Source organism: Notamacropus eugenii, chromosome 6 (assembly GCF_028372415.1).
Source record: "Notamacropus eugenii isolate mMacEug1 chromosome 6, mMacEug1.pri_v2, whole genome shotgun sequence".
NCBI classification, from domain to species: Eukaryota; Metazoa; Chordata; class Mammalia; order Diprotodontia; family Macropodidae; genus Notamacropus; species Notamacropus eugenii.
The window spans coordinates 308,588,914-308,609,929 of record NC_092877.1 but is presented as its reverse complement, the minus strand read 5'-3'; the positions used below and the strand labels follow the sequence as shown (position 1 = coordinate 308,609,929).

General features: G+C 36.7%; 1 long non-coding RNA gene across 1 annotated transcript in view; it reads right to left on the bottom strand.

Moving 5' to 3' along the window:
• LOC140511592 (uncharacterized) overlaps window positions 1-21,016 on the bottom strand; it is a 64,822-nt gene that overhangs the window by 31,308 nt on the left and 12,498 nt on the right. Inside the window, exon 2 of the long non-coding RNA XR_011969580.1 lies at window positions 8,297-8,453. This is a non-coding gene — a long non-coding RNA (uncharacterized lncRNA). The remainder of the gene's footprint in view (window positions 1-8,296; window positions 8,454-21,016) is intronic.

Below are 21,016 nucleotides of genomic sequence, written 5' to 3'. Positions count from 1 at the left end.
AAAAACCTGGCTGGATTTATCATTAAGAGATCATGTGTAAATAAGGAGAGGATACTTTCTGTAGTGTGATCCTTCCAGAAGCCTGTGGTGATGACAAAGGACTCTTTGGTGAAGGAAACCTTTAATCTAAAGGAGCAAAGCAAAGAAATCTGACCATCCTCAGTGGGGTCAGCTTTTACCTGTCCCCAATATTATAGGGAAGGAGTCTGGAGTAGATATATTTTATTCCATCTTTGATGTCCTTGGGATACATACCTAGTAGTAGTATTGCTGGTTCCAAGGGTAGATACAATTGAAAGACTTTAGGTATAATTCCAAATTATTTCCTGAAATGATTGGACCAATTCATACCTTCACCAACAGTCTATTGATGTGCCTATCTTCTCATGTTTCTGCCAACATTTAGCATTTTTGTCTTTTGTTGACTTTGCCTCTGAAAGGTATGAGGGAAAACCTCAGAAATGTTTTGTCATTGCTTTTACTGTTACTATTCTGGAGCATTCTTTTAAAAAGATTCTTCATAGAGATATCTCTACTTTTGGAAGCATATTTTAGATATCCATATGTAGAGTCTTTCTAAAAGAATCCTCCAAAATACTGACATAAACTTCAAGTAACTGACATAAAAATTCAAAAAAGTGTTAAGATTTCTCTCACTTGAAAACTTTTCACTACTTCTCTAATTCTTATTACAAAGCATGTTATAAATGTTACCATTTCAAGACAATGATTAAAATTTCCATAGAAGAAAATTTAACTAAGCACATATTCCTTCAGATAACCTTCCTATCATGTAATGAGAAATTATAGTGCAACAGCTCACTTTGCATAGTATAATGAACATAGAAAAAATTTTTCAGGTTGTGATATCCTTTATGTGGCACATGTGTGTTCATCATTCATTGCTGAAGAAGACCATGGCATCAGAGACATGATGACATGACTTGCACTTAACTTTATTTTGAGTGAGGGAGGGCTGTATAGGTCACCAGCCTCACTTCTCCTCCAGAGCCATCTGAATCCAGGGACCAGATATTCATCAGGATGACTGGAGATGACCCAGGATGAGGCAATTGGGGTTAAGTGACTTGCCCAAGGTCCCACAGCTAGTGAGTGTCAAGTGTCTGAGGTGAGATTTGAACTCAGGTCCTCCTGCTCCTGCACTGGTGCTCTACCCACTGCCTCACCTAGCTGCCCCCTCGTGTGGCACAGATAGACCAGTGCATGTGCTAGCATCGAGATGGAATTACTTTCACTGAGGGTACATTTCTTTGATGATGAGTTCTTGATTCATAGGTACTATCATATTAACCTTATAACATATTTTTGAGATAGAAGAGAGTGGAATTTTAGATGAACAAACTGGAGATCAAGAGAGATTAAACAGTGTAGGTTAAATGACTTTTTCCTATTGGTGCTCAGCAAATCAATGGCCAAGCTTAGATTAGACTTTAGTACATCTGATACCTAGACATTCGCCTCTTTGATATTCCAAAGAGAAATGGAACTTCTCAATAATACCCATTAAGAATTATTTTAAAATATGAATAAGACTCAAAAAAGGATAAAAACAAAATTTAAAAAAAACCCTTTTTTCTCAATCCATGATCTTTTCCTGGTATCCAGGTCCTATGAAGAAATAATCATGAAGATATTTTTATCCAGTTTTAGTGGCTATACTTTACTCTTAAAGTCAAGTTGTTTTTTGTTTTTGTTGTTATTCAGTGTTTTCAGTCTTGTCTGACTCTTCGTGACTCCATTTGGGGTCTTATTGGCAAAGATACTGGAGTGGTCTGCTATTTCTTTCTCCAACTTATTTTACAGATGAGGAAATGAGGCAAACAGGGTTAAATGACTTGCCCAGGATAGCATAGCTACTAAGTGTCCGAGGCTAGATTTGAACTCCAGTCTTCCTAACTACAGAGTCAGTGCTCTAACCACTATGGCACCTAGCAGTCTGTAATCAAGAAGACCTGGGTTCAAAGCCTGCTTCTATCACTTACTAGATGTTTGACCTTGAAGAAATCACTTTATTTCACTGTACCTCAGTTTCATTTTCTGTAAAAAGGGAATGATAATATCAACTACTTCACAGGGTTGTTATGAGGATCGCATTTTAAAGTTCTTTGCAAAATTTAAAGCATTCTAAACTGTTATCATGTCCTTATCTTTGCTCTATGAAGCTCAGAAGGAAATGGTTCTGGAGCAAGGAACAATTTATAGTGTTCACCAAACTACTGTGCTGGTGAATAAAATGATTGATGTTTTTTGTAATGGAATGACAATATTAGTTTATACTATCTTTTGTAGACTTGCAAAAATATCTTCACAATAACTCTAGTAACAGACAAGATGACAAGGGTGATAAGTATTTCTTCTATTCCCACGTAGTTTTAATTTCTTCTACTGTGGCTTTATATTATAAAAGCTTTTATGGTAGAACAATATCCTAAGCCCTCTCCCTGTGCAGGTTAGGGTAGTTCTTCCTTCAAAGGTATCGTCAATCTTGGAGTCTTGGCTGGCTCAGGGAATTAAAGTCTCAGACTACCTGGTTCGCTTCCTCATCTCCGGAGTATGAAGCAGCCAGGAGGCATGCCAGGCATGGAGTGGCATGGGGTTGTTACTGATGCTTGCCCTTCCTTCACAAAGAGGACCAATCGCATCAGTCGTGTGATGTCTTGACTTGAATTTCAATGGGAGCTCCACTCAGTTAAATCAACTTCAGGGACTCTCGATGCCTATGAGCATTCTTTTGCTAACTCCATAAAAATAACGACAGCAGTAGTAATAATATATTTTGATCAATGCAGACTTTGTAAAAATGGCAGAAATTATACAAAATATCACTTCAGTCTGCAAACACTTAGCACCTAAATGAATACGCAGAAAGACACGATCAAGTGACTGGAATTAAACATTGGGAGAAAATTATTCTTCCTAAACAGATGTTTTAAAAAATCCTAAATAACGTAAATATCCTTTTCTTTCTATGGCTTAAGTAAATCTTTTATTAATTTTTGAATTTACTGTAAGTGTATTATTTGGTTGCAGGATAGAACTTACACTACCAGGGGCCTGTTCCTTGTCAGGCTCAGACAAGAACAACTTTTTATACCACATAGTTTGTATGTTATACATGTGTGGTTGGACAAGATCTAATAAAAATTTTGTTCTTGAATTTTTGCCTATCAATGTTGTATTCAGGTGACTTGTGGGCAATAGTTTTATCTGTGATAAGCTCCAGTTTTAGTAACATTTACTTATTAAATTTTCAAGGATATTTTGAGATTTGTATTCATTGCATAGAGATTTTTTTTATCTGTTTGTAAAGAATAACACTCTCTTGATACATAATTCCAATGGCTTGATCATCTCTTTAAAGATATTTAGGTGCTAAATTGTTATGTTGCATATGTTTTACCACTTTTTCAAAATCTGTATTCATCACTATTCATTATTTCTGATGCTATTATTCTTATTATTAAGCTAGCAAAATACTGTTTATATCACTCAGTAAAGTCTATGACTTCTACTCTGTTAATTTTATTTGAACAGTCATAATATAGCTCTTAAAGCAAATTTCATCACCAACATATTGATTTTTATAAACAGGAAGATGTTTCTCTTGTGTAGCATGGAAACTGACCAGTTGCCAGCACTGTCTGGTTCCAGATACCCAGGTTAACCCAGACCAAACTTGACTGACAAACTTTACAAATCACTCCATAAACTGCATCCTACAGTGACTAAATAAATGTGATTATGCAACTTTAAGTAAAAACAGGGAGAATATAATAAATGCAACTCTAAGGAAGTTATGAAGAACCTTATTAGCTTATGACTCCAAAAGAGAAACAACAGGGAACATTACCATTATGAGCTCTGAGAAGTACAAAGGAAACTATTCTAGTACCAAGTAGTGGAAAAGACACACAAAGATGAGCATACTAATTACCTGATTCTGAGAGCAGGCAAGAGAGGTATAATGAGGAATATTTCAGCTACTTGTTGTATGAGGGATAATGCACAATATAAAAGTATTACACTTGCCTAATTCTGTCAGAGATGTTATAATGATCCTTGCTTATTGGGCAAGTCAAATGAAGGAAGGACATGTAAACTGTAGAATTATTACTAAGTAACCAAAGTGATGTAGATTCCAAGAGCTCAAAGCGTTATTACGTGACTAAGGAGAACAGGAAAGCCATCTATGTTCACCTGCAACTTTTACAAAGAAAGCTAGATCTAGAGGTAGGTTGTAGGTATATGTCTTAAAACCCTGAAAGTAAGAACTACTATATTTTGTAAAATATCAAAGTCTTACTCAATTCTAAGAAGTGGTTATTTAAAATAGGAAAACAGCATTTGGGGATATCATCCATGGTATTATCATTACACACCTGTATGTGTATGTATGTACACACATATGTATATACACATATATGTATATCTATAGATAGAGCAATAAGGAGGTGCACATAGACATACATTTAAGAAAACAAATAATACATGTGTGGCTGGCAAATAAATACTGTACTGGAAGGGTTAGTGCATCCTTCTCAATTTGTAGATGCAGAAACTAAGAAACAGTAGCTTGGTTGTGACATGCTCAAGGTCACACAGTCATTTATGACTGGGCCCAAACCAGAGCCTAGTCGTGTCTTCATGCTCATCATTCAGGACTTTCTCAACTACACTGAACGTTGGTATATTACACTGGTACACTGAAATGATCAAATATTGAATAGCCTGCACATGCAATATGGATTTCCCCTCATGAGAACTGTGATGCTTTAAAAAAGTTTAAATGGTAATCTGATAGTTTTCTTTCCCTTATTTGGTGCTCAATTACTCAGGTCCATGTTGATCAGAACAAGTGACCATCTTCCCTTCTATTAAAAGACTCTTAGAACAAGTTGAGGAGGAAAACCGCATCCTTGCTTTTCAGTCGGTCAGGCATTACTAAGTGCCAACTCAAATATTTAAGTTCTGCTATTCTACAAATAGAACCACAGTGGAAAAATCACTCAGCACCCATGGTTTTCTCCGAAAGATCCTTCAACTCAAGTTCACTTTGAAGAACATCACATTAACCCAAGGACTCTAACGTCTATACAATTCTCATAGAAATGATTTCTTTCAGGCTTGAACAAAAAGCTTTCAACAGATCTGAGGAGATTAGGTACAAATTGTTAAGCAATTTATCCATCTTCATGCACACGACTCTCTCACTTTCCCCATTTTTCCACCTAGAAAGTCTGAAAGGATAACATATATTAAACTTTGTGTTGGTTTTGATTTGCCTCTCAACAAACACATTTATATTCTAATACCAATGTGCCTTTCTTTTTTTATAAGCCCCTTATGAGTAGGAACACAATAAAGTATGATGGCTTTTTCCTTACCACTGTTTCCAAAAGTAAAGACACTTGAAACAAAATACTCCCTGAAGGGCTTCTGTTCCTCTAACTTCCATGTTGGTTTGGTTTTGTTTTGCTTTCTAAGAGCAAAATGAAATATAGTATTTTTTTCATAATGTACATTCCTTTTCTCCAGAGCTGTATGAAGGTATTTTGTGCTAATGGGGACCCCCCCTTCCAAACAGTTAAGGGGCACTTAAAAATGTCCATGCAGACTAGAATTTACTGTAGGGGAATATCTTTTAAAGTCTTTCTTTTTCTTTCTATTATTACAGCGATCCCTGACTTATTGTACCAACAATTTGCAAGAACTGGGCTACCCAGTGACTGTTTTAATTGAACAAGAGCGTAGATTTGGAGTGATAAGGAATCTCAGAGTCCTATCTAAGTTTAAAGGCTAACCCCCTCATTTTACAGGTATGAAACTGAGGAAAGGAGATGGTAAGTAATGTGTCCAGGCTCACACAGTATCTGAACCCAGGTCTTCCTAACTCCCTAGTCCAATACTCTATGCATTCTTCAATGGTGTTTCTACTATTGCTTAGCATGATGGTTACTGATGGTTTAATTTTCCATTGACAGGAGATACTGATACATTTTTTTCCCTCTCTTCCCCTCTGCTGGATAAGAGTATACATATTTGCAATAACTCAGTTCATTCAAGTTTTGACTCCTGATGAATTTTTTTGACATGGGAAAAAAGAATGACCCAATTGAGAAATGACCATTTCATCAGTCTTATTATGTCAGGTAGGCTCACTCATGCTTTACTTTTTCAATGACCATCTTCTTGACAGCTTCAATAATATCCTAGACCAGAGTCACCTGAAGGTTTTAATCTTTTCACCTCTAGAACCTTTGCCCTATACCTTCATTTTGCTAAATTTAAACAGGCCTCATTTTCCTCATCTGTAAAATGGGAATAATAATAGCACATATTTCTCAGGTGTTGTTGTCAAGATAAAATGAGTTAAATTTTGTAAAAGTTTTTGCAAATCTTGAAGTTTTAGATTAATGTTAGCTATTATACAAGCTATTATGTAGATTATACAGGCCTAGTGACTTGAACCTGATAAAGGTAGTTGAATTCTTTAATTCTCTTCTCCCTTATCTTGCTTTCAATTTTAAACATCACAGCTACCAGCTCTAACCCATGGTTACCACGTGTGATTGCAAGGCGATAATTTAAAATGTGAACGTGTCAGAGGACTTGCAACAGGTCTCTGGGGAGTGATCTTCTCTAATTCTGGTTAGAAGGGTATAGTAGTCCATATCAAGAAGGAGTTTGACAAGAAGTACAACCCCACATGGCACTGCATCTTGGGGAAGAACTTTGGCAGCTACGTGATGCCTGAGAGGTGTCATTTCGTATTCTTCTGCCTGGGCCGGGTCCTCTTTGGTGTGTGGTTAGAACAAGGACTGTGCTACCTGTTCAGTAAACCATCCAAATGACAAGGATTTTGATCTAAATTCCAAACACCAGAGACTGAATGATCTTCACAAATGCCACAGGGACACCTCGAGCTCTAAGCCTTTAGGATGTTGTAGTACAGGTTATCCTCTATATTTTTTGTTGTACTTATAAAGCAATTAGCAAAGCCCAAATGAAAAAAGATTCTATTTTAGTCTTGTTATCTAAACTCTATGCTTTTGTGAAGGAACATTTCAGGCCAATGGGTAGTCTCCTTGAAGTTCTATATGTCCCGATCACTATTCTCCTTTCCTTTTAGCAACTCTCTATTATATCTAGTTTGGTGGAAACACAGAAACAGTTTTCTCCTTTCCCAGTTATTTTTATTTAAAAGCCCTTTCAATTAGATGTTAAAGACAGGTGATGAATGCTTCCTTACCATTTTTTGGAGAAGGGAAGGTTACTCTTTTCCTGACTGAGAATTTCTCATTCCTATTTTTCAAATGTGGTCCAAAACTCCAAATCTCTTTTTAAGGCAACTATTAATGTTCCAAATTTATTTATTTTCTTTTCTTGATCCTTTGCCTTAATAGAAATGGTAAGGAAAACATAGCACATGTCCCTATGATCTTCAGTTTCTTAACCAAGATTTCATAATCTTTGGATAAAATTTTAGTCTCTTTCTGACAGTAACATTGACACCTATATGAATCATCAGAGGTCAGTAGAAGTTATCTGGTTTGGTAAGTGTTGGTAGGTTCCCTGTTGTGTCCTGGTTAGACAGAAACTTTCCTTTATCTTAATGTCATTACATTGACCAAGTCCCCATAAGCTGGGAGTCAGAAACCACTTTCTCTTCTTTCTCTGACCCTTCCTGGATGATTTCTAACCTAATAGCTTCTGTGACTTTTATTTTCCCTTTGGAGAGAAAAAAACAGTGTCTTCTTCCACAGAGCAGACACTTCCCTTCTCTTCAGAAAGAGACTCAAATCTGTTCCCTAGCTGCAAATATACAGTGGACCTTTTTCCTTACTTTCCTCCTCTGTGAGAAACTCTTCATATAGGATTTCCTGAGAAATGCCAAGTCTCTCCTCTGCTATGCCAGGTCCTTTTCAAAGTTCCATGGAAGTCCCACTTCCATTTTTAAAAGGGACACTTCATAGATAACCTTGATTGTGGAGAGGTGTCCCCAAATCCCTTCATCTCTTTTTAAAATATTTTTGTTGAGATATATATATATATATATATATACATATATATATGCATATATATGTATATGTACACTGATGTGCATGTGTATATATGTATAAAATCATATATATGTGTGTAGATATAATATATGTGAATATGCAATATATGTGTATATGTATATTTATATATGTATAAAATTGTCACATTTCAATGACCACCTCTCCCTTGCAATATACAAGTAAAATCAGCTAAAACAAATTAATCTTAATCATACCTGAGAGTGTCTTCCAAGACCCTCAGTGATGATGGGGGTTCCTCAAGGACACATGGAATTCATCAGCACTCTTCTGAAGTCATAACTGTTCACCACATTGATCTGAATTCTTGACGTTTCCACCTTCTCTTCTTGGAGAGAGATTCTGGAGACTACACTTGGGACATAGATAGGAATAACATTATATAAAGATTTATAAAACGTTTGCTATTTAGATATGGCCATTGATGGTGTCAGATAGTCAGTCAACATGTATTCAAGTTTTTACAATGTGCCTGGCTAAGAGATGGAAATAGAAGCAGAAAGAAAGACAGTCCCTGTCCTAAGGGGAAATATAATACACAAATGGAGAAGGACAGGAAGTGAAGATACAAAAGTACCCTCCATTGGTACCTTTGTGGTATAGAGGGTAGCTTGGAGTGGAATAAGAGACGTGGCTGGTCTGGGATGCCCTCCTCAAATGGAGGTTCTGAGAAGTGTCACTCAACAAGAGGGAGCTCAAGAGCACAGGGCATTCCCATTGTGTGATTTCCAAGGCTGGAGTGAGCTTCAAAATGAAGTTTCTGGGGCATGGTAGAGAAAACATAGTAAAGGAAAATGAGCACTGGATTTGGAATCAAGAGATTTAGGTTCAAATACGGACTCTGCTACTTTCTACCCATACTGTCTTGCACAATTTTCTGGATCTCCATTTACTTAAGGAAAAAATGATAGGGTTCAACTAGATAAGGGATTGACAACTTTTTTCCTGTGTCATGGACACTTTTTGATAGTTTTGATAAAGTTTATGGTTCCCTCTTCAGAATATTGTTTTTTAAAAATTGAATAATTTTTAAATAGTTGAATAATAAATTTTAGTGAGGAATCGGTAAACCTAAAGATGTAATTGTATTATTTTTTTCCTATCCAAGTTCATGAATTGATCAAATCTATTCTCTGTCCCCCTGAAGGTCAGTGGATCTGCAACTAAGAACTCTGGTGGTTCTCTAAGGTCATATTCCATTGTTGAAAAGTAACACATAGTAAGTGCTTAATAAATGTTTATTGATTGATCAGTTACTTAATAAATATTGACTGAACAAATGAATGAATGAATTTGAACCTTTTTTCTTCATCTGATTCCAAATTTTTTTAAAAGTGAGATATTTAACCTGGAGTCTAATAAACTTGTATTTTTTTATAACTGTATTTCAGTATAATTGGTTTCATTTTTAATATTTTATTTTATGCATTTTAAAACATTATTTTGAGAAGGGGTCTATAGGCTTACATATATACAAAAAGATAAGAGTTTCTTCTCTGGACCAGAAACGTCAAACAAGCCATGCTATGGTGCTACAATACACCCTAGTGCTGCCAGACCTAGAATAAAATATAACAGGGCAATATTTAACAAAGTAAATAAAAATATATAATAGAACATAGATAATGTTAACATGTGGTCTTCCAAATCAATATGTACCTGCCTCATATATTGTTTAGTGTGGGGAGGTGGTCCATTTCTTTTTGATTTTGATACCACTGGTGTGGAAAAATCCCAGATCATCCTGGTGATACACATCTACAAACTAAGTCATTTATATCTCGAATAAGCCTTTAATCTTGGATTAAGACTTAAAACAAATCCCCAGTTTAGCTCTCAGATCAAATTTACTGGCAAATATATCCTACCTAGATAGTTTTAAAAATACTTTCAGAATGTATAGGCCTTCCTACCATTTGACTAAGATATAAAAATGCCTCTAGCAATAATTATCTTAGTATAGGAGATGTCAATGTTCACACATTAAAGACCTTTAGTCATATTTTGTTGTCCAGTTGTTCAGTCCTGTCCAACTCTTTGTTACCCCATTTGGGATTTTCTTGGCAAAGATATTGCAGTGTTTTTCATTTCTTTCTCCAGTGGTTTGGGTAAACAGTGATTTGGCTGTTTATGTAAAAAGCTAGTAAACATCTGAGGTAGGCATTGTGAACTCAACATTATCCTGACTTCACACTCCAAACTCTATCCAATGAACTCTCTAAATCATATATGGAACTTTGCAGAAAATAGAGAAGATCTACTGTAAGAATAAACTCATGATATAGCATGAGCAAATGGTCTACTTAACAGGAGAGATGATAGAAGTAAAGAGAAGCAATAGTTAAGAGTGGCAGGGGTATATGGATAAACATTTGACAACTGACTCTTCCCCCAAAATTCGTGTAGAACACATTTTAAAAGTTCAATCTGTGCTATGTTCTCTTTAATTTTCTTCAAACTAGACAGTCAACAAAACAATAAATCACATCCCGGTTGGTACCACCTGTTGATCTCCAAGGTATAAATGCTCACCCTGAACATTTACCATTCATCCAGTACAAGCTGTCTCCAGTCCACCACTGAACAGGGGTGGTGAAAGAAATAGTGCTATAGACAAAGTGATTGGATGACACAAGAAGGAAAAAAAAACATCTTTTGAGCACTGACTCTGTGAAAGTCACTGGAGATACAAGTATAAACAAAAAGAATGACAATTTTACCCTTAAGGAGCTTATGTTCCAAGGTATTACAGCCCCAAAGTCAGAAGCAGAACCAGGAGGGCAATGCAGATTGGAGGGCCTGGTCCCCTCCCCAAAATGGAGGCTCCAGGAATAAATCACCAATGGAAGGAGGGAGCCATTTGGGAAAGTAAATAGTTAACTGGCTCACTCAGAGAGTCATGATGATAATCGTACTTGTAAGTCACTTAACTGATGCAAATTGATGTGTGGATATTATTCCGTTGTATCCTCCAAACAGCCTTGTGAAGTAGGTAGTGCTAACATTGTTATCTCCATTTTACAGATGAATAAACTGAGCCTCAAAGGATTTGCAGATAATAAGAATTCAGGCTCAGAAAAAAAGGAAAGAAAAGATTTCCCTGACTCCAAATCCATGGTCTTTTTCTACTATTCTAAATTGCCTCATAACAACAGCAGGGAAAGAGAATAATGTTGATACAACAGAGTACACCCATCATCAATACGAGATTAGCTGTGAACACCAGAGACAGTTAATCCTGAGACAGCAGGAAGGCAAGAAAATAGATTCTCATAGATGAACAGAGGGCTGCTTAAGCCAAGGACTGATCATTCCACCAGGCTGCTTATTCTTTGTCACAGATACACAGACCGCCTATAGTTAAGGTATTCTCCTTTTTACTTTTCTCAGTACCAGTCTCTGGTCTCCCTGATCTCCTCTAGGCCTTAAATATACTTATCCAGTTCAAATCCCTTCTTTTTAAAGCTCCCATCCTGGGCATAGGCAAGTGAAAATAACCTACCTTTCACTTAATCACCTTTATCTCCACTCTGGCTGTTACCTGTGATCAAAGTTCCATCTCGGGGTGTGCTGAAAGCATTAAATCTCTCATTTACTTTTTGTGTGACCAGAGGAAAATGAATCCAGAAACCCTAGTGATTTTCATAATTTTTTTCAGAAATTATCTAGACACAAGACTTTTAGATTTTTGCTAAGATTGAGCTGACAACATGGATTTGTGTGTGTGTGTGTGTGTATGTGTGTGTGTGTGGAGAGAGAGAGAGAGAGAGAGAGAGAGAGAGAGAGAGAGAGAGAGAGAGGAATGAAGGTGTATTCATCAATATCTTACAGTTCGTCTTTACATTCTCCTGAAAGGAACCAGTCAGTGTCAGGAGGAAGACAAAGATGAACTGTCTCCACCAGGTTATCCACATGCAAGTACAGTTTAATTGTTTTGCCCTGAAATGCCTTTTGTCAGAATAACATCGATCTGCCTCCAGTGTGGTCCAGCTTCTTGCTCACATACTGTGGTCATCTGGTGTGGTTAAGCTGGTTTGGGAAAAAAGTCATTGTAACTTACCTGGGATCCAACCCTCTGTTGTTTAAAAATTTGTGGTTACTCCAGATTCTGGTACATAGCAAATGAAAAAACACTTAGTTTTTACTGAGCTTATTTCTTGTAGGGATCTACAGAGAGCAAATATATTCATACTTTTTGACAGATGTAGACTTCAGGAACAAAAGACAAGCACAATGAATCTGGAGTAATACTAGGAAGAATTTGAAATTTACACCCTGCATTCTCTTCTCTGAAATATGTTCTTTTGAATCTGAGAACTCATTTAAGAAGTCCAAGAAATGTGATGTCATCATTCACCTAAAATCAGATCATACAAGGTCCCTGGTTTGGATTTGCCTCAGTCAGTGTCTGACCATTTTGGAGAAAGGCCAATTGATGAAAGCCATAGCTAGGTTTTATCACCTAGAACTAATTCATTACCACGGTGCCTTTTTTTGGTATCAACTTTTCAAGAATATAAACATGTATGTGGATTTACCACCGTTCAGAAGTTTTTGGATGTCACTGATTTCTGTTTCTTTTGCATGTGAATTTCTGTCTTTAATCATAAACAGTTACTGGCTAGCCAGAATCATAATAATCTTGCAACCTGTCCGCATCATGGGCTCTGTCTATCAAGATAAGGCACATGGCAGTGAATAGAGAGCTGGGCACAGAATCAGGAAGAACTGAGTTCATTTCCTAACCCCTGATACTTGACTGTATGACCTTGGGCAAGGCACATAGACTTGATGAGCCTCCATGTCATTGGCTGTAAAACTGGGACCATGATGCCTGTATATCTATCTCCTGGTGTTGTTGTGAGGCTCAAAGGAGATGATATATGTAAAATGCTTTTTAAGTTTTAAAGGATTACATGGATATCAACTATTGTTATTAAAAATTAAAGGAGTGATGAGAAGAGAACCCCATCCCTATCTCTTTGCAGAGTTGGGTGACCAAGCGTATAGAACTCTGTGTATAACCTCAGACTTTTAAAATATATTCTTTAGTTTTGCTGAACTGAAGGAAAGGAAGGAAAAAGGAAGGAAGAGAAAAGAAAGAGAAGATAGGAAGGAAAGGAGGGAAGAAGAAGAGGAGAAGGATGGAAGAAGACAGGAAAGGAGGAAAGCAAGAAAGGAGGAATAAAAGAAGGCAAGAAAAGAGGAAGGAAAGATAGAAAGGGGAAAAGGGAAAATGGCAGCAAGGGAGAAAGGGATAAAAACAAAGGTATATTCCTCAAGGCTTCTGAAGTGCTGCTATTGTTTTGAAAAACAGCAAACAAAATAATCAAATCAAAACTGAAGAAAAAAGAAAATAACTTTATCTATGGAGAAATCACAAGTGGAAAATAACATGGGAGAAATAAAACATATTTCCAGTAAACACAACAGACAGAACATAATCATTGGGCAAACATGAACAGAAAAAAAATCATTCAGAGTGTTCCAAGTGACTGAGGGAGAGGAAAAGAAGAATGAAGCTCCAGGCATCAAGAAGAAATGTGTGTTGAGAGGTGACCGAGAGTCACCAAAGATTCTGGAAGGAAACTTTGCTTAATAACATGAGAAAGAGAAAAGTAGTTCTTAAGTCCTGCCTTCAAACAAGCATAGGTCTCCCCTATGTTGCAAGGGGAACAAAACACCCTGAGCCCTTCCTCTGTTTCCCACTGCAGCTTGCACTGACTGTCCTACACCCACAGAAGCACATAGTCAATTTAGATGGAGGAAATCTATCAGGGGCCATCTCATCCAAGCCTATTCCTGAACAGGAACTTGCCCTGCAACGTATCCCTCAAGCAGGAATCCAACCTGTCCATGAAGCACTCTAATGGAGGAGGATGCAGACTATTCATGTCTGGGGTGCTAGTTTTTCCCTATCCCACTCCTGAATCAGCCTCTGCTATATCAACCCACCACCACTCCTCATCCTACCCTTTGAGAAGTAAAAGAAGAAAAGAAGTGCAATCCATTTTCTGCATGGCAACACTTCAAATATTTGAAGAAAGTGACCTTGTCCCCTCTAAATCTTCATAATAGTAATGATAGAATTAATAGAGTCCTTTAAAGTATGCTAAGTACTTTGCATGTGTTATCTCATTTAAGTCTCTCAACAACCTTGGGAGGTAGATAATATTATCCTCATTTTACAGTTGAGGAAACTGAAGTTACCATTAAAAATGACTTTCCTTGGATCACAAAGTAAGTCATTGTCTAAGTCAGGATTCCAACTCAGGTCTTCCTGACTCTGGGTATATCACTCTATCCAATGTGCTAGGGTAGCATTTCTTCTCCATCAATCAATAAACATTTATGAAGTGCCTACTATGTGCCAGGCTCTATGCTTGAGGCTAAGTCTTTACAATTGACTTCCTTTACAATTGATCTCAAAAAACTTATAGTTCACTTTTGATGAACATTAGGGTTTTCTCTTTGTTTTTTTTTTACCCCTTGGCTTTAAACTACCACCATGAAAATGAGTTTTCACAAATGTATATCTCTAGATCAGATTCTTATCTGACCAGAAGGGCATATTCTATGTTATTGTCCCACCCTTACTTTTGACTTAAGTCTAAATTTAAATTTATCAACTCCCCCACCTCTACAAAAACAAACAAAAATTTGGAATTTTCTTTCCTCAACCCCTCATTTTCATCATTGGTACATCTACTCTTTCAATCACTCAGGCTCAACTATTCAGTCTTTAAAATGACTACCACCACCACCACCACCACCACCACCACCACCACCACCACCACCACTACCACTACTACTACCACTACTACTACTACTACTACTATTACTACTACTCTCTTTCACCTCCTTTATTTAGCACCAGTCATGAATGATGTAAATAGGAGATGTTCCTACATGGTGTGACTCCAGAAGAGCTGGAAAGGTCCCTGAGAGCCCCCCTTGCCTCTCAAATGCACTGTCAACCTATTCTCTGATGGCTCCTTCAAATAGGGATGCAAGTTTTCATGTAGTATACCATATAATTTAAAGTTACAATTCTCCTTAGCATTTCTTAAAAAGCCTACTATGTATCAAGCTTAGTACTCTTTTGTGTCACTTTATGCTCACAACAACCTTGGGAAACAGGTGCTGTTATTCCCACTTTAAAGTTAAGGAAACTGAAACAGGTAACTAATTGACTTGGTTCAAGTCACACCACTAGTAAGTGTCTGAGGGTAAATTTAAACTCAGCTCTTCTTGATTTCCGGCTCAGCACTCTATCCACTGAGCAGTCTAGCTGGCTCTAGGCACCTGTCTTCTGGTGGTTTTGTAGTTTAGCTCTTTTCTTTTGTGAGTTGTATGATTGTATGTTTCCTGAGTGCTAGTTATTCTATTTTCCTTTGTGTACTTTATAGCACTGAGTGGAATAGGTTTAGTGAAGACTTCTCAGATTGTAATTCTTCTCCCAGGGGTGAGGTAGGACCGAGAGGCTCAAGGTTATAATATTTTTAGAGTGGAATAATTCCATATAAGGATATAAAACTGTGTAGTACATTAGGGTCTCAATAATTGGATGAAACTTACATAATTCTTCGATGTCTTCATTTCGAAAGGGATTGGTTAGATTTCGCGTCTAGAATGTAAGATCATATTCTCAACCAATGAGGATAATGGTCAGTGGAGGGAGGTGAGTCTTGCGTTAGGGTCTATAAATATCACTGCTTCTCCTTTGTCTTTGGCTTTTCCTGCTCCAGGTGAACTGGTACAGGGATTGCCCTGCTTCTCGAGAATCGAATAAATAAACTTTCTGTCATCACTTTGAGAGGCCTCTGAGTAATTAATTAAGTAGGGATCCGAGCCATCCCACACAGCACTTAGATCTTCCGCACAAATATTTATTTTTACATAGAGTTTTAAAAGCTTAAAACTATTTCAATACATTTTCTTACTTGAGCCTTCTCACATCTTCTAATAGGTACCACAGGTATTATTACTGCCACTTTACAGATGAAGACTGAGGCTCAACGAGTTTAAACTGTTTATCCAGCAAGTAAGTGTCTAAGACAGAATTGAAACCCAGGTCTCTCCTAACTTCAGGTTTTGTGCTCTTTCCTTTTTGTCTTGCTAGCAATATTATTATTATTCACCAAATATTTATTGATAAATTTCATAGTGACAGAAAAAGTTTATGAGCATTCTCTGAGGGAAGGTAACATAGTGATATAATTTCATTATTATGGCTGCTGTTGAGTCGTTTTCAGTCATGTCCAACTCTTTGTGGCCCCATTTGTGGTTTTCTTGGCAAAGATACTGGAGCAGTTTGCCAATTTCTTCTCTAGCCCATTTTACAGAGAAGGAAATTGAGGCAAACAGGTGAAGTGACTTGCTTAGGGTCAAATAGCTAGTAGTATCTGAGGCTAGATTTGAACACAGAAAGATGAGTCCTCCTGACTCCAGAACCAGTACTCTGTCCACTCTGCTATCTCACAGCCCATAAAAATTTCATGCAAACATGTAATTGACAGGCACAGAGATCCTTTCTGAGAGTCTATTTTGATTCTACAGAGTTGAAAGAAAGCATGAAACCCCTTGGCCCATGAAAGAAGGGAAGAAAAGCATGAATGGAGGAGGGGAGATAGAGGAGAAAGAGGGACAAAGTTAGGAGCACCATGTACGTTATATCGACGTATAGTTTTTCACACAGCTATTCCAAATCTTGTCAATTATTTCTTTGAAACTTCTTTTCTTTCCTCTCCATTTGAGATGTTCACTACTTTTGACCAGGTGCTCATCATTTTATTCCTAGATTATTATAATAGCCTGACTTGCCTGACTCCCATCTCTCCCTCCATTCTTGCCTTCACTCCTATCCATCCTGACTACCATTTCCATATCCCTCTCTTCAAGTAATTATAATGGCTATTCTGTCTTAGTTTGGAGGCATTTTGTAATCTAGATCCTCTTCCAAACTTACCTCCTTCTGCATTCAGAGAGATGCCTTTGCTCCAGTTAAACTGGGCACTGCAATTTCACTTCTCATTTCTGCTTTTTCCTCATGCTGTTCCCCCTGCTCCCTCTGCTTAGCCCAAATCTATCTGTCCTTAAAACTCATTTCATATCTCTCTCCTCCATGAATTCTTCTCACAACTCCACTCTATTGACACCTTCATTCCCACCTTACCATATACTTATCGTCTATAACAGTGCGCTATATCTGCGAATGCCTCTTTTTCCTCTCTTCCATTGGCCCCATAAGGCTATCTATAGATTTCTCAGTGTCTTTACCTTCCTTTGTTCCCTGATTCTCTCCTCTCTCCCTTTCCTAGAAACTTCAAAATAGCAAATGACTCTATTTGACAAATAAGCACTACAGGGAAATATGAGGGTGGTTAAGTAGGACTTAATCATGCTACACATTCTTGGTTACAGCCTGTCCTGTGCCATTTTGTTTCATGTAAGTCAGGTCTCCTCAGCTAGGTTATAAGTCCCTTGAGAAAGGGACTATGTCCTGTCCTTCATTTGAATGGTTTATAATATTAATTGAAAGGAGAAAATGGTAAAGAATTGGAAATACTGAGGAACTGAGAAATGAGCATCAAACCCCGTAACATCCTTTGCTTTGCTTACAACAGGTATTTAAGAAATATTGACTGACAAAGTCAAAAAAGGTCAGAAAATAGTAGGGTTATCTGTCTGAACCATTCAGTTGTAAGAGAAAGACTCAAAAAATGTATCACTCAGCATGTGATATTTTGTTATAAATAAGCCTTTAAGCAAACTCTCAAAAAATTAGAAGAAAACCACTTGGTTTACATAAGAGATCAATCAGAGGGTGATTATTATCTTTAAAAAGAGGGCTCACGATGGAGTTCCTATAAATAACAAATCCTTCTATTGCCTTTAAAGCATCGTTTCTGTAGTCAGGTATCTGTACATTTGGTGCTTTAAAAACATAGCCACAGCTTGCTATCGTATCTATATTAACTTTTTGAGCAAATGTAATGATAATAGCTAGCATTTAAGTATTGCTTTAAGTTTTACAAAACACGATACAAATATGAACTCATTTGATGGTCACAACAGTTCCAGGAGGTAGGTACTGTGTGTTTAACAGATGGGGAAAATGAGACACAGGGAAGTTAAGTGACTTGTTCACAATCGTACAGCTAGTAAGTGTCTGAGGACATTTTTAAACTCAGGTCTTTATGACTCCAGGTCAAATGCTTTATCCACTGTGCTAACTAGCTGCCTTGATGCAGAAAATTCTTGATTGTTCCAAGATTATTTTGATTGATTAAAATTAGTCTTGGGATTGTCCATACCATCTTTCTACCAGCCTTTGGGACTTTACATTGCCTTTTAGATCCTCCTGGGGAAGTTAGGCATTGTCAGGCATGGACTGAGAGCTTGCTTTTAAAGCAATCAGTTTTGACTATTAGATAAAGGGATTTATAAAAGGATTAATAGAACATAAAATTGTACAATTTGATAAAAAATTAAGGGATTTTGTTGGGGGAAGAAGCTTTTGACCATCTCTAGGGCTCCTATTACCACTAAAAATAACAAAAATAATAATTTGACTTTTCAGGTACATTAATTATACCAGAACCACTTAAGTTCTTCTTGTGGTACAGAGCAGGCCTCTGTTCAATGCCAATGTCCTTGGAGAACAGGGTCATCGCCTCCACTGCTGCAGGCACAAGCAAAAAAAAAATTTTGCAGTAAAAATGTGTTCAACTCAATTCACTATGGAAAATGACATTTACCTTTTATCAAGGAAGGTGGAAGATGTGGACTATGATAAGTCTAGAGAATTTTAATAATAAAACTCTAATTAATGTGCTTGGGCAGGTAAAGCATATGTCTGCAAATGATATTTGGTGAGATGAACTCTCCTGGTTCCCTGCAGAGATTTCATGCTGCTCTATTTATTATTAGCAGTCCTTCTGCAGATCGTACAATATTTTAGAGACAAAAATAGACAGACTTTGTAATATTTTTAGGACTCCTATCCCATGATCTGTCTTTTCTTTTGCATCTTTTTTTATGATTTCCAGCTTATTCAAAATTCTTATTTTGATTATTTTATTGTTTTGTTTCTTTAATAAAGGTGAAATTTCCAGACCTGAATATTATTAGAGACTAATCTTAACTGGTGACCATTCCAAATCTATGAATAACTTAATTATGAGGGGGTAAGCAGAATCACTCATTTAATCCCAAATTCTCTACACTTTCTTCTCAATTTCTTGCAGTTGGACTTGTTCTCACATCACTTTACTGAAACTGAACTCTTATAGAAACAAAGATCTCCTAAATTTCAAGCATAAGGGAGAGTGCCATAGACAACTGGTTCTAAAAGACAAGGCAAAGTCTTCCCCATTAGAGTTCCCCTTAGAGAGACAATCAAAGAATGGAACCCTGAGGTACAGGCTGCAAGAAGCCACCTACAACTCAACCATTAATTCCATGAAGGAAGGAACAGTATTTTAATGAAATTTGGCATCTTGTCTCTCACTCCACCTTGAGTATTTGGTACCAATACCTTTAACACAACAGTTGACTTTTAATAAATATTTGTTTTCTTTTTTCTTTTTTTTTTCCATCACGAATGATGCATTTTACTCCTTTCACTTTCCACATTCTCTTATTCTAGATTAGGTAGCAGGTTGTTAACTATCTGATGACATCTGGTTTTGACTCTACTTTTCCCTATTTCCAAGCAAGCATCCCTTTCTATTTTTAAGCCATCCAAAGAGTAATTGCCCACATTTTGACAAGCATAGAATCTGGTTTTTGTTCTCTAGGAGCCTAAAATAGTTTAGATGAGAAGACAAACGTATGAAACAGTTAATCATTTATGGAAAGCAGTCTATATGAGGAAATGATAGCCCATGGAATAAATTCCAACCATGTACCTTAATAACAATTTGAGCAAAAATCTTCCTGATGAATTTAAGTCACAGATAGAAAGTAATAGCCATGGCAATTTCAATGTCAAATATGATTGGTGAGCTGACAGATTTTAAGTTATCTCTGAGAATCAGATTGTGTTGAGGAAAATGAGGAATGGAGGAAACATAGTTAAGGATATCTCAATAAGGCCTTCTGGGTGCATTGAAAAAGTGGTAGGAACAAAACTCCCACTTCTCCCATCTTCTCCCTCCAAAAGATCCTTTCAAGGAAATACATTTTTTGGTTCTCACCAGATATGCTGACTTTTCTTTCCATTTTTCACTAATAATAGAGATTGCATCTTTTGTATATACATGAACTATACAAAAATATCCACACAAATTTGTTGTGTTAATTTTAAAAACTGGTTTCCTTTAGAATGAGCCTGAAGGTTACACATCATTTCTGAATTAGATCTGACTTCTGTCGACTCCACTGATCTCTGTACATCTCACAACATCTACACATGAAACATTTAGAAAGTGTCTAGGTTTTTGTAGCATTGAAGTTGCATTAGAGAAAGTTTAAAGACACAACAACAACAACAAAGATAGATCTAGTGATTTTACAATTCAAGTAAACTTCTATATAGAAGACAATATGGTTACACGAACACATCAAATTTTGTAAATGATTTGAAAGACAACATACAGTCCATCTAGAAAAACAAATGAGAAAATTGCATCAGAAATAGTTCAGGTAATAATAGCCATAACAAAATAACAAAAATAGTAATATAAATAACAAAAACCCAACCCTGTGGCATATATAATACATTTAAACTTCCTAAGGCACGTTGATAACATTTGTTTTATTTTTTCCCAATATCATTCTAAATGAGTTAGATACAGTATATATTGTTATTTCTGTTAAGGAAATATGGTCCCCCCCAAAATGCCTGTATCAGAATAATAAGATAATTGATAAAACAAGGCCAAAACCCTGTGTATCTTAATTCCTTATCTGCT